The following is a 13,487-nucleotide window of genomic DNA, read 5'->3' on the forward strand; positions in this document are numbered from 1 at the left end:
AGAATTATTTGGGTTGGAAAAGTACTCCATGATCATCAAGTCCAATCTTCAACTTTTATCGTCATCCATTACATGTATATGACAGTAGCTCTTATATAGCCAGTTACAGCAGAAACTAGGGGAAGAACTTTCTGTAAATATATCAAGGAATTGGCCTGCTGGCAGGATTAATAAGTTTGATGTGGTCCTCTAGGGTAAACATTCCTGAAAATTTGATTTGGGGACCCACAAATTACTGTCCACATAGAAAATAAAACTTTTCTCACCTACAAGGAAAAAGGAGAGGGAAGTGTCACTTTACTCAGGCACAGGTGTTTCTTCTTTCTCCTGTTCTCCTTGCTGTTTATTTATGCTGGCATGATCAATTGGACTTTATTTGGAAAGAGGAGAGGTTTTCAGTGGATAATCCTTTTTGTCCTTGAAAAGCCTAAGAACCTTGCTGTTTATCTGGGGGTGGGGGGGCTCTATGGACTTATTCCTATTTCTAGAGATTCAAAAGTTCACTGGTAAATGTGACAGTGGTCACCGGGGTCTTTGGATGAGGGAAGAGATGAGGATTTGACTCCATATTTCAGAAGGCTTGATTTATTATTTTATGATATATATATTACATTATAACTATAGTAAAAAGAATAGAAGGAAAAGTTTCATCGCAGAAGGCTAGCTAAGCTAAGAATAGAAAGGAAAAGAATTATAACAAAGGCAGCTGTCTTGGACAGAGAGAGAGACAGAGCTCTGCTGTGACTGGTCACTAAATCCAAACATCCACACGAGACCAATCATGGATCCACCTGTTGCATTCCACAGCAGCAGATAACCATTGTTTACATTTTGTTCCTGGAGCCTCTCAGCTTCTCAGGAAGAAAAAATCCTAAGAAAGGACTTTCATAAAAAGATGTCTGCGACAGGTAAAAGCCTAAAATCATATTTTTAGGATATTCTGTCGAATTATGACTAAGACATGTAAGAGTATATAGACCTGGTAAGGTTTCCACAATGTGTAAAACATTATGAAAGTTTTTTTACATGTTTCATTTGAAACTCTCTCTTGCACAACCCTTGGATACTAAGAATGTGTGTGATTAAAGTTTAAACTTACACCCAGAACTCATTAATCTGCTTAGAGCTTCCCTCAGCAGTATCAGTGAAAAGGTATGCACCAATCCTGATACAATTAACCTGTCTATGTAAGTTTGGAGTATAACATCTCATTTAAAAGGGGGATGCACCTCCTTTTATATGCCTGGGAACTCCAGAGGAGCCTTCCTTGGAGCACTGTGACCCATCATGTCTGGGGCAGCACCTGCTCTCAGAAGGGGCTTGCAGGGGCTGACAGGGAGCTAGGTGCCACTCTAAAAATCATCTCACAAATAATGTGACAGAATTGGGAATAGTTTAATTTACATGCACATTGTTTCAATAGCATGTGCTGTAGCTCTGCCAGCAGTAACAGGGTTCCCATTTGCTTGCTGTGCTAAGGAAGGATGAAAAGCAGCAGGCTCAGCACAGATGCCTGCAGACCCCTCTGAGGGCATCATGGCCAGGAAGGTACTGGTGATTCAGTGAGTATTTGGCATCCTGCCTTAGAATGTTTTCAGCAAACCTCATATTGTTTTTATTGAGTGTGAAAACTCAAGTTATACAACACTAAAGTACACCTTCCTGCCTAACTGTCCTTCTAACAGTTTAGGAAAGAAATTAGATTGATTTGATATAGCTAATCTGTACTGTTACATGTCTCCTCATTGTTTTAAAGGTACTAACAAGTAGTTAATTTCACTACCTGTTAAAAGAAAGTCCAATAATTGATGCTTGCTGGTTTGGGGGCATTTTTAAAAGTTTGGCCTTGTTTATCTTTCTCTAGGCTTCTGCCATTTCAAAATCCTCCACAAATCTATGGAGGCTCCACCTGTGGCACAAACAGAGCAGGGCAGGCTGGTGATCAGTATTGCTCAGAGCAGACTCATTGCACACTCCAGAGCAGATATTTGCTGTGGAGAGCAAACTGAGGTCTCAAACTGAGCCATGAAGTTTTACAGGGGCAACCAAGGTCAAATGCCTGAGCTTTTTGCTAGGACCTTCTGTATAAAGAAGTATGCACGTACTGAAAATTGCATTAACTTCTTTCAGGCTGCTTCAGACTCATTATCTCATTCCAGGCTATATATAGCACATCTGCCTTGTCCTCATAAAACAACAGCCAGAAGTGCAGCACACAGGCCAGCTGCCTTGGCAAGTTGCCCACTGAGTAATTCCTGCCCCATCAGCAGGTCCCCAAGATATAAAGAGAACATGGCAAGGGCAGAGAACTTTACCCATTGAGAATTTGCTGTCATTTCTGATCTGCAAAGATCTTTAAAATACTTTCTGCCTTTAAAACACGTTTTTGTGTAAAAAAAAAAAAAATAATGCTTCAAACAGGTGGAATTCCAAGGTCACACGTACCACAGCCCTTCAAATGTATGCAGTGTTTAGAAATCACCCTCTGAGATTTTGGCTCTGTGCCCATATGTATGTATTTCTCAGACAACATTTTTGTCTGATCCCTCACAAGAAAGCAGACAGAAGTCAGGATGCATCAGGTCACATATTTACTTCAACTCATAGCTTATAAGATCAGACCGGAAGGTATCTCTTTCCAGACTTGCTGACTACCCCTTGCATAGTGTCCCAGATGCTTCTGTGGTTCTCCATGCCCATCTCCTACTTTCAAGGTAGCTTTTGAAGGCTAAAGGAAGAATTCCCAGGAAAGAAAGAAGCAAGGTCTCCTGACATGAGCAGATTAAGACAAAGTAGCCCTGGTGTCCTTCACTATATGAGAGGTTTCAGACTGGAATAATGTGAGGGGTGTTCAAATCTCACCCAGTACTACATAGAGACATAGAGAATGAGCCAAGTGTCTCAGCTTCAGGTTTTGCTTAACAAGATCTGGCAGCCTGTTTTTGCAAAAAGTTTGCTCTTGATCTCTCCATGGATTCTTTGGATCTGCTTCCCTCTAAAGGCCATTCAGTGAATTATTGCATTGTCCTGAATGTCAATCAAGTCTTAACGTGAAATCAATTCTCAGATGTATTCCTTATCTGGAGAGGTGTTTGAGCTCGATGAAGGAGAGAAATAAATGCTTTCAGGGTTATTTCTTGTTGTAAGACATCTTAGAAGAAATAATGTAGCAGTAAAGGCAGAGATTTATATCAGCAAGCAGAGGTTTTCATGATAAAATTCTATCTGAAAATGAGTGTCAAGCATGCATGCTTTTGTAGCTCCTTATTGCATAGAAAAGTGAGCCACAAAAGTGAACTGGTTTGTCCCAAGAAGAAATTGGGATCATCCTTGCTCCCCAGCCCATGCTCAGAGGAATAAGTGGTTCTTTCCAGATGGGCTGAGGCGTTTGACCTCTCAGGCATGGGGGCAGTATTGCTGCAGTTTCATGTGATCCCAGGTAGGGAGTTTTGTGGTGCAGTAGAGCTTGGGTAGACTGCATCTTATATCAAAAGGTGAATTGCTCCTTCACTGAGGTGCTGAGATGCTCAGATGTGCCATGAAACTGAAACCACCTTTAACTGAGGTGTTGGACTTCCATTGAACTCAATGGATAAAGAGAATCACAAGCTGGAGTGGCATGCTAAGAAATTGGTCATTTTACCTGCTTGGTTAAGTTAAAAAAAATGAGACATTTAAAGGATACCTGTTTGCTATTTGGGCAGGCCATGGGAAATAGGATAATCCCTAAATATACTAGTAATCTGAGTAATAATCATTGTCAACCAGCATTTTTGCACAGCTTCAGCACTGCATAGGCATCTCTGGAGGGGAGGGGATCAAATTTTAGGTAAATGGAGTACATCTCTCCAGACCTCTCTGCAGAAGGAGCACAGGAATTTACACTCCTGAATTAAATTGAATTAATCAGGGCCTGAAAGAAAGGTTCATACAACTTAGACAGAAGGGAATAATTGAGATATTTAAACACAGGACATCTTAAAAGTCCTTAAAACACCTGAAACTTTCTGCAGGCCTGGAAAATATGGTAAAGAAGACACACATCCCCCAGTTAGGGCACTGGAAGATGCTTTAGGACAATTAAAATGGCACTAGCCTTATATGCTTATGTACTTGAGTTGCTCCTTAACTCTTTTTTTAGTCTACTGTAAGTGCCCTAACCAGAGAAGAAATTGTCCTTTGGGACTGCCTCTTCTCTCTCTGCAAACTATAAGAATCTGCACAACAAATTTGAGGCAAATCTTTTAGCTAAAGCTGGCTAAGCTGCATCCTGTCCTGATATAAAGATGTATCTTTATCATCCTGCCCTGATATCAAGATATAAAGTAGCAATGGGGGTCCTTAAATGTTTTAGCCCCCTCCAGATGTAATATGAATCCAGGTGGCTCCCAGCTATCTGGGGTTGGTTTTTAGAGACTGAAGTCTCCAGGTGCATTTGCCCACACTGACTGGATCTTCACCAGACCCTTCACCATCCTCACCATAATTGTTCACTCTGTGTAATTTATTTCACTTACAGCATCTATTTTGGTGGCAAATAATTCATTTGACCAAAACATAAAGTGGCATGTGTTTCTGTGCTCCACATATCAGCTTTGTCAATAGACAGCACTTTTTTTTTCATCTTCAACCTGATCCCAAATACAGTTTTAGTGTTTCTTAAGACTGCTCGCATCTCTGTTACGTAACCATGAAGCCTGCCCTGCAATATTCTGCTCAGTGCCTGCTGTAAACAAGAGTTCTGCCACATTCTTCACTCTTTCCAAGGTCAGCCCCAAACTATAAAACTCATACAATTGCCATTGCAAGGCTCAGAAGTGAAAAACAAAATGGGGTGGGTATGGGTATGGGTATGGGTATGGGTATGGTATGGTATGGTATGGTATGGTATGGTATGGTATGGTATGGTATGGTATGGTATGGTGAAAACAAATGCTTTCATGTACTCAAAAGCACCACCAACCTGGTCACTTACTGTGATTCACATTCAGTTCTCCTGAAAGGCTGAAAATGTAATAGTAACTGGAGAACTAAAGCTTGTAAAGTCAAATAAACTCATTCTTCAGTTCCAAATTATACCAGAGGAGGTTGCAGTGTCCCATCGAGGGGATTGGGCAAGTCTACAGGGAAAAATAAGCACGTGTAACAAATCAATACCATGTTGGTTCATTTTTTTTTTATAAAGGCAGGGGAAAAGTGGCAGGACATCTCCCACATACACAGGTCTCTAACCTGCAAAGTGAAGATGTAGCTCCTGCCCAGGAGAAAATGCTCTACTGAATGTCACTGGGAATGGAACTTGTCCGAGGAAGGACAGCTTTATGGGACATTGTGAGAGGGAAGCAGAAGGCCATTTATGCTGTTGCCAGCACATTTGCTCCTGTGTCCCTCCCTCTTGTCAAAATAGGAATGGATCTCCACATCCAAAAATCTCCTGCAGTAATTTATAGTTGTGGGGCAGCGGAGACATGTGAATCCACAAAGAAGAAAACACAGGTCCTTTAAATATAAGGTGCCCAGTAGCACCAAGCAGAGCAGCAGCATCCCAACAGCTCTCCCTCCCAGGGTAGTAAATGATTCAGTGAACAAGCTCTGCCTGAATAGATACCTGAAGAGATGCCTGTAATTCAGTTGAGGGCAGTAAGAGGGCATGCCAAGGCAAACACATTCCAGGTGACTTGCAACACCGTGTGAAATTTCACCCCATCATAAATAACACAGTAAATGTGAATGTTGCATTTCCCAAGGTACTGGTAAGACACAACCTTTTCCCTGAAGAGCAGACATGAAGGAAACATATCACTGCTGCTCCTTAGCCCTGAAAGGCAGATCAGATGGATTCCTGCAGCAAGGATGACAACGTTATCCATTCATCCCACCTTCTGCCTCTGGGGTAAAGAAGGATGCTTCAAAAGCCTTGCACTCTGGCTCTCAGGGCACACAAAGTACATAAATACCTGGGAAGACAATGAACAAAGTTGTATGCCTTCCTCTTTCCTGATGTGACCTTTTCACTGTGTTCTAGCTGTCCACAGTGTGATAACTTGATTTCACCACAATTTGAGGCCATACCCTCCCACATGCATGAAAGCCAACCCACTCGGTATGACGAAAGCAGAATTTTTTGTTTGTGTCTGTAGCTTATTTGTCAACAATCAGGTTTAACCGCCCAGGGATAAAACAGGCATCATCTAAGAAGAGAGAAATCCTTCCCAAGTGTGACCACTGGGGCTGTTCAAGGACAGGAGATGACACAGACATTTGGCAAATTGTGGGTACTGTGTGCAGTTCATCACTGGTCTAGAAAGTTGCTTTTCCAGAGATGCACAGCCGGTCACTCATTTCAACAGCACTAACTCTTGTGTTGAGCAATGTTTAGAAGGTGGGGCTCACATCACTAATTTTAGCAGTCTGAAGAGGATGTCTAAGGTAATCATCTCAAAGCTCCTCTGCAATAAGTGAAAGGAGGCAGGAATCCCCAGAGAAACATGTATGAGGTCAATGAACAGGATCACCCACTGGAAGTGTCCATCTACCAGACATGGAGTTTAGAGTCAGTGGCTTAGGCTTAGGCTAAATCCTAAACTTGAGACAACTGCGTTAAGACAGACAGATCCCATTCAAAATCAGTAAATGGCTCAGGCTTGTGGTTCATAGGTGAGACCCACGTTTGTAATACAAATTCCTCATGGGTTCTTCCCTATCCATAGCTGTGTTATTGAAGAGTAAATCTTTCTTATAAAATGACCATATCTCTTATTTTGCGGTGCCTTCCTACCTTCATGCCAGAACACTCCTAAGGGCTGAGAGGCTCTTCCTCAGGGCTTGCTACTTCTCCTCACACCTGTTTTCCCTGCCCACAGGCAGCGTATTCTGAAGTGCCAGACATTTCCATGTGTCTCAGGTCCACAGGAGACAGATTTATTACCTCCAGGTTTGTTTGAGACAGGGTTGTTTCTCTCTTCTCCTCTCTCACTTTTTTCACTGTCCACTCCTGTTGCAGGCTGTACATCCCCATGCTTTCCCGTTGCTTGCATGGAGTATGAAAGTGTCAGCAGAACTATTCCTCTGTCACTCTGCAGGGTTTGGGAGCTCATGGGAAATTCAGTCCTCAAAGAACAGATTTTTCCCATCCTTAGAAAGCCTACAGGCCCTGCTGCTGAGAGATCCCAATAGCAAAATGTGTTCAGTTCCAAGATCAGCTGTAGTGCATGAAGCCATGCTGCCTTTCAAGCTGTCAGGAGATGGGGCCCGCCACTAATTCACACAGCCATGTCTGGGAGTGGGGAGCAGTCAAGGCTCCCTGGGTGTGGAGCATGGCCAGATCTGCAAGCTCTCCATTTCAAGGGAACAAATGATGCTTCTGGGGATAGTTGGGGGCTACTGGAGCTCTATACTGGACTCAGTCCATCACACATGGAATGCTGGTGGTTACTGTACTACCCAATACAGAGCAGGAGCTGCATATAGGACCCAGGTTTTCACTGATGCAAAAACTCTGAGCATATCTATAATCATTTTTGTGTAGTTGTGGGTAAGAGCAGCTGAGACCCAGCCTGCTCTTTGTGGAATGGCAAAAGGGTTGGACACTAAATGTTTATATATGTTCCAGTGTTAGTCCTTTTCCCCAGAAGTGGGTCTACATCTTTTCATATCTATGTGCTGCCCCATTGCTCCTCCCTTTTCAAGAACAGTAAGCAGAGGTAATACCTGACAGCTCAGCAGAGCAAGGCTGGCTGTCAGTACCATGACTGGCTTGATCCTGCCTTATCCAAGCTGGGGAGAAGAACTGGCCTGAAGAACAGCTCATTTCACAAAACATATCTCATTTCTTATTCCTGGCAAAGCGCCTTTTCTTTCTCAGAATGCCTGGAGGGAACTGATTATTTTGCTGATCCTTTTCACACCCTTGGCTAAGACTGCCAAAGATGTTGTGACCAGGGTCTGTCAGCAGTGCAAAGAGTAGTTTGTGATATTTGCAAATTTAACACAGCAAATCCATCTGATTATGTTTTATTTGCTATTTGCTTACTGATACCCAGACAGGATCCAGTGAGATTCTGAGTGATCATACACCTCCAGCATGTGACCATGTCATATCAGTGGAAAGCAGATTCCCTGCAAACACCTCTGCTGAGAGTGTACAGACTCATTATATCAGACTCTGGTAACTACATGCTCCATTTTACTATATCCTGCTTAAATCTGAAGATTGGAAGAAGTGTCATTCAGCTGAATTGGATGAGACAACTCAGAGACAGGAATGTCCACATCCCACCTGGAAAGCTGTCCACACTCCTTCCATGCCTTTTTCACACACTTCAAGTTTCAGACAATGAACTTCTCATTTAGAGGGTAAACTATCAGCTCTCTCTTTTTTGATAGTCGAAATTACCATTCTTCCAAAGTCAGACTCTCTAGGACCAACCATTTCTTTCACTTGCATTATCCACCTGCCACATTTGCTTGTTCAGGCAGATAAGGCGTGTGATGTAACCCTGAAAAGAGCTTTTTCTTCTTACAAGTGAAATAATAATTGTTGTTTGCTTTCCTGTGACTGGGTAGAGGATCTGAATGTGAACTCAGAGCTGCATAGATCTTAACACTTATCAAACAATGTCACTACAAAAATGCCATAGTGGAGCTTATATTCAGGCTTTCCATGTTGTTTTGTGCTCTGGATTTTCCAGGTGAATATATCCCAATGAAAATTTTAAAAATAATAAAAAACTTTATTTCCTTTGAGCTTTCGTGTATTCGCTTGGAAATTATATTTCACAAGAGGCCACAGTCTGATTATTAACTTTGGCAGCTGGTAAATTCACAAACCAAGAGTCATGTGTGCCAGTACTCATAAGTGATCAGAAAAAAAAAATTAAGGATTTAGTCAGCATATAACAACTCTGCTGTAGGACAATGGGGAGAGAACTTCACTGTAACTATGTCCCTTTTCCATGTTTTATATGCACCAAACATATCTTCCAGTAGAGGGTGCAAAATTCACCTCCAGCAATACAAAAGCACTACGTTCCTGCCAGCCTGTATTTGTGAACGACAAAATCTTTTAAGGTTGTAAATATCTCCGTTTGTAAATATGGGATTTGACATTAAAATATCTGACAGTAAAAAATCTCATCCCATGACATTTGTAATATAGATGATTCCATAAGAATCTGCCCATTTTGCTTCCTTTCACAGTCAATAAAATGAATTAGGCACTCAGGGACACAGTTCTCCCATTTCATCATATATTTATCATCTGAGTAGCTCTGCAGACTCCTTTGACTATGGAGCATGGAGCTCTGATGACTAGCCCAGATGTGGACATCTGTGCTTTGGCCATCTGAGTTAAACAGGATCCCACCTCTTGCATTTGCCAGGAAACGCTCTACAGTGACAGCGTGGAACAGGGCTACCTATAATGAGCTTATTGGCAAACACCACTTGTCATATTGCATCATAGTCATTTCAAATGTAAATGAACTCGTGGGAAGCTCTGATTACTTTGTTTGTGGGGCTACCATCAGTGTTGCAATACAGAGCAGAATGAAGGCTCATTTGCAGAGGCATTGAAGTAGTCTTGGCTGGCAAGGAAAGAGAGAGGAAGAGAGGTGTCGCTGTGGTTAGACCACATTGTTAGTGATGGCAGCTGTCACACAGATCGATAACTCTCTTTATTCAAGTGCCATCGATCCCTGTTACCATTCACATGGCCTTAGTGATCTTTAAACTTCACAGACCAGTGGATCTTGAGGAAGGGTTTGAAAGCTTGAAGTAAATCCTTCATGCTAAGCTTTCCTCATCACTGCTCACATGAAAATGAGCAAGCATGGATCATTATTCAAAATAATTACTCATTTCAAAGATACAAATGCTGTGGAGATTGTATCACCTCCACTGGATATAACACAATCTTCAAACATTGTTCTTCTGTGATTTCTGCACTCCCAAGGAGTTTCTTTCAGCTCAAAGACATAACCCTGACCCTTAAGCATATATGAAACAGTCATCACACAAAAACTCTTCAGTTAAGGTGTCTCTGCGTGCTCAGGTGCAAAACCATTGTCACATTTCTAGCCATGGTTCAGCCAAACAGGGAGGTTACACAGTGTGCCCTCTGTGGTCTCAGTGGATAAAAGTAGGCAAAATTTTGCATTTCTCTGCAGTCTCTGGTCTGAAAATTGCTTCCTAGGCACAAAGGCATCTCACCCTCACTTCCAGCAGGCAGGGATAGCTAATGTAGTAGCATTGTTGTAATTTAAGAAGCAGCAAGGGTCTAAAAAAAATACATGAGCATACTAATACAGAAGGCAGGGTCAACCCTTACCAGCACCATTTACAGATCCTTTCTGACATGGGCATCAGAAAGTGGTTTAGGAGCTGGAGAAACAGCGCTCACAGCTGCTTCACACCTTCAATAAAATACTCCAATATTAAGAAAGTAAATCCCTCACTGATTCACCTCTTCTGGTGTTGATCCTTCACTGCTATAACAACAACAACAACAACAACAACAACAACAACAACAACAATAATAATAATAATAATAATAATAATAATAATAATAATAATAATAATAATAAAAGCCACCAGGATGAGCTCATAATCCTAGAATCTTAGATGACAGACTATTCTGAGTTGGAAGGGACCCATCAGGATCATCAAGTCCAACTCCTGGCCCCGCACAGCACCATCCCCAAGAGTCACACCATGTGCCTGAGAGCATTGTCCAAATACTTCTTGAGCTCTGTCAGGCTGGTGCTGTGGCCACTTCCTTGGGGACCCTGTTCCAGTGCCCAAATACCCTCTGGGTGAAGAACATTTCCTGATATCCAACCTCAACCTCCCCTGACTCTGCTTCATGCCATTCCCTTGGGTCCTGTCTCTGGTCATGAGAGACAAGAGATTATTACCTGCCTCTCCACTTCCCCTTGTGAAGAAAGTACTACTGGCAGTTAGTTTTTTTATGTGAACCATTTAGGGAGCTGGTCATGAGCAGACATAATTTAAATAAGACTGCAGGTCTCTGGATGCACAATGTGGAAATAATTGTGTGAACCAGTGCCTGGCTGTTCTGAAGGGAGACACAAGGCAGAGCAGGACTAGAGCTCATTGACATGACCTGGCAATTTCATCCTTCTAATAGAAAATCTGGCAAGCTCTGCTGATGAGTACAAATTACTCCAAAATTAAATCGCATGAGAGGGTGATTATACAGGGCCACCATCATAACTCTGGGTATTCCCAAGCTTGCAAACATTTTGGGACAATAGAGCCAAGTCACTGAAGGTGAGGGAACACTAAAGTGAAAAGTATTGTGTTGCAACAGTACAGAGCATGCCCACAGAAGTGCCAAACAGTATGCTCAGTGCTCATCTGAGGATCAGGAACAGCTTAAGATGGCTTATCTCACCAGGCGTGACTGCAGCCATACAAGAAAAAAAGTGAAATCAGCATCAAATGCTAGAAGTTATCAGGGAAAAACCTCAGAAGCACCTCTCAGTTCAGTACTACTGTTTCCCTATCAAAAACAAACGGACATGACTCAAGTACTTTACTTCCCTATTGCAAATAAGCTCAGCTGTTGCACAAACAAACCAACACAAAATGTCATCCTTTGTTGTAAACTGGTGTTTGAATGGAGCTGAGGAACAATAGTGACCTGAGATTCACAACCAGCTCATTTGGGAACTCCTCTGTCATGGATTACACACTAAAGCAAGTTCTAAACCCAGACAGTATAAAAGAAAAAAAAAAAAAGGAATGAAAAGCGAAATCCTAATGAAACTATTGTCCTGGTGGGCGTTTTTAGTCCTGCAATGCAAAGCTACAAAGGAATTACAAAGGAAGTATCTCTCTGTTTTTTAAGTAAAACTAGATAATTCCTGATAAGGCTAATGTACAGTTAATAATTAAAGCTGTAATTATTACATGCCCATCCCACTTCTAGTAATGAATTATCCTAGGGATATATGGGTAGTGTGCAGTAGTATGTAAGAATATCAATTGCAGAAGAAATTCTGTAGATAAAGAGAGGCCCTGTCATAGTCACCATTTGTAGTGTCCTATAATAGATTTCTGTAAGGAAAGGGAGAACATTCATCTGCTGAGGGGAGGGATGGTATCTGTGCTGGGTTGTTTCAGTCTCCTCTACTTATCCTAAACCATTAGTCCTCTCTTGCAGTTTTATGAATTGGTTTCATCAGTTTGTAATGGTAATGCTTACTTATGGAGATGTGTATGTGTTTAATGTCATTAAGAAAACATGAAACTGGTTGGTGAGGTTGTTGCCAAATAATTTTTCTCCAATATCTAGGAAATAATAGTTTTGATGAGATCCTGATCTCTTCTGAGACGTAGTATAAGACAGGGATATATAAAATTATTTGAATCGCATCCTTTCAATATAAATTAATAAATATTTATATGAGTGTTCTTGTTTGCTGTGTTCTAACACATGAGAGATTTCTTTGTAAAAGATCAGTGGTTGGTACTTCAGCCTTCCTGAAAACCTGCAGAACAAATTCTGCTCTCAGGGGTGTGCATCCTGGACTAATGGCTTTATTTTATTTACTTGTCCATACTGATACATTCAATGATGCCTGTGCCACATAAAGGACTTGCGATAATTTCTTGGCATGATGAGTTTGTGGCATAAATCATTCCCCTGAGCACAGTGACAAGCTTTGATGTACTCAAGAGAAGGCTTCTTTTGCTGAGTTCAAAGTTCAGAAGTTCAAAGAAACTTCTGATTAGAAATTAACCTAACACTTTCCAAATGAGAAGGGAATGACCTATTCCACGCCTGAAGAGCTTGGCAGGGGCCATTCCCACAAGCCAACAGACCACCAGCGTGCTGAGAAATGTCTCACAGAAGAAAGGCTGAGTTCAGGGGCAGCACAGACAGGACACTGGCCTCTTACAGTCCTGCCTTGGAAAACAGACCCCCTTGACTTCTCCAAGCCTTGTTTGGAGAGCAAGCCTGTAACACAAACTGTTACATGCCTTATTTACAGCACTCTGCATCACTCCAACCACGTGGTAGATATTGATCTGAATATCCAGAAGGATGCCCACCCTTGGGACACCACACCAGTCCCAGGGAGTTCAAGCAAATCTAACCTTCCTGTCTTTTCTTGTGTGGCATGGAAACCCCTAAGCTGACACACAGAGGCAGCAGGTTAATCACTGAAATGCATCTGGGCAAGGAGCCTCTCAGCTGACAGGCATGCATCCAAGGATGCTGCTGCTCCCTGCCAAAAGCCAGGAAACACATCGGCACTTGTGAGATTCTTGGGGCAACTGGGCAGCTTCTGCTTGCACAAGACACTCACTGTGGGAGCCACTGCTGAAGATGTGAGGGGGGCAGAGGGATGAGGGCTTCAAACCCAAGATGCCCATCTGCTGAGCCACTCATGCTGTGATTCACTGGGATGAGAACAGGCAGCCAATGTGTACAAGTTAGGTGGAAGGCCTTGAAGAACCCA

The sequence above is a fragment of the Molothrus aeneus genome, chromosome 2 (genome assembly GCF_037042795.1).
Source record: "Molothrus aeneus isolate 106 chromosome 2, BPBGC_Maene_1.0, whole genome shotgun sequence".
Taxonomy (NCBI): domain Eukaryota; kingdom Metazoa; phylum Chordata; class Aves; order Passeriformes; family Icteridae; genus Molothrus; species Molothrus aeneus.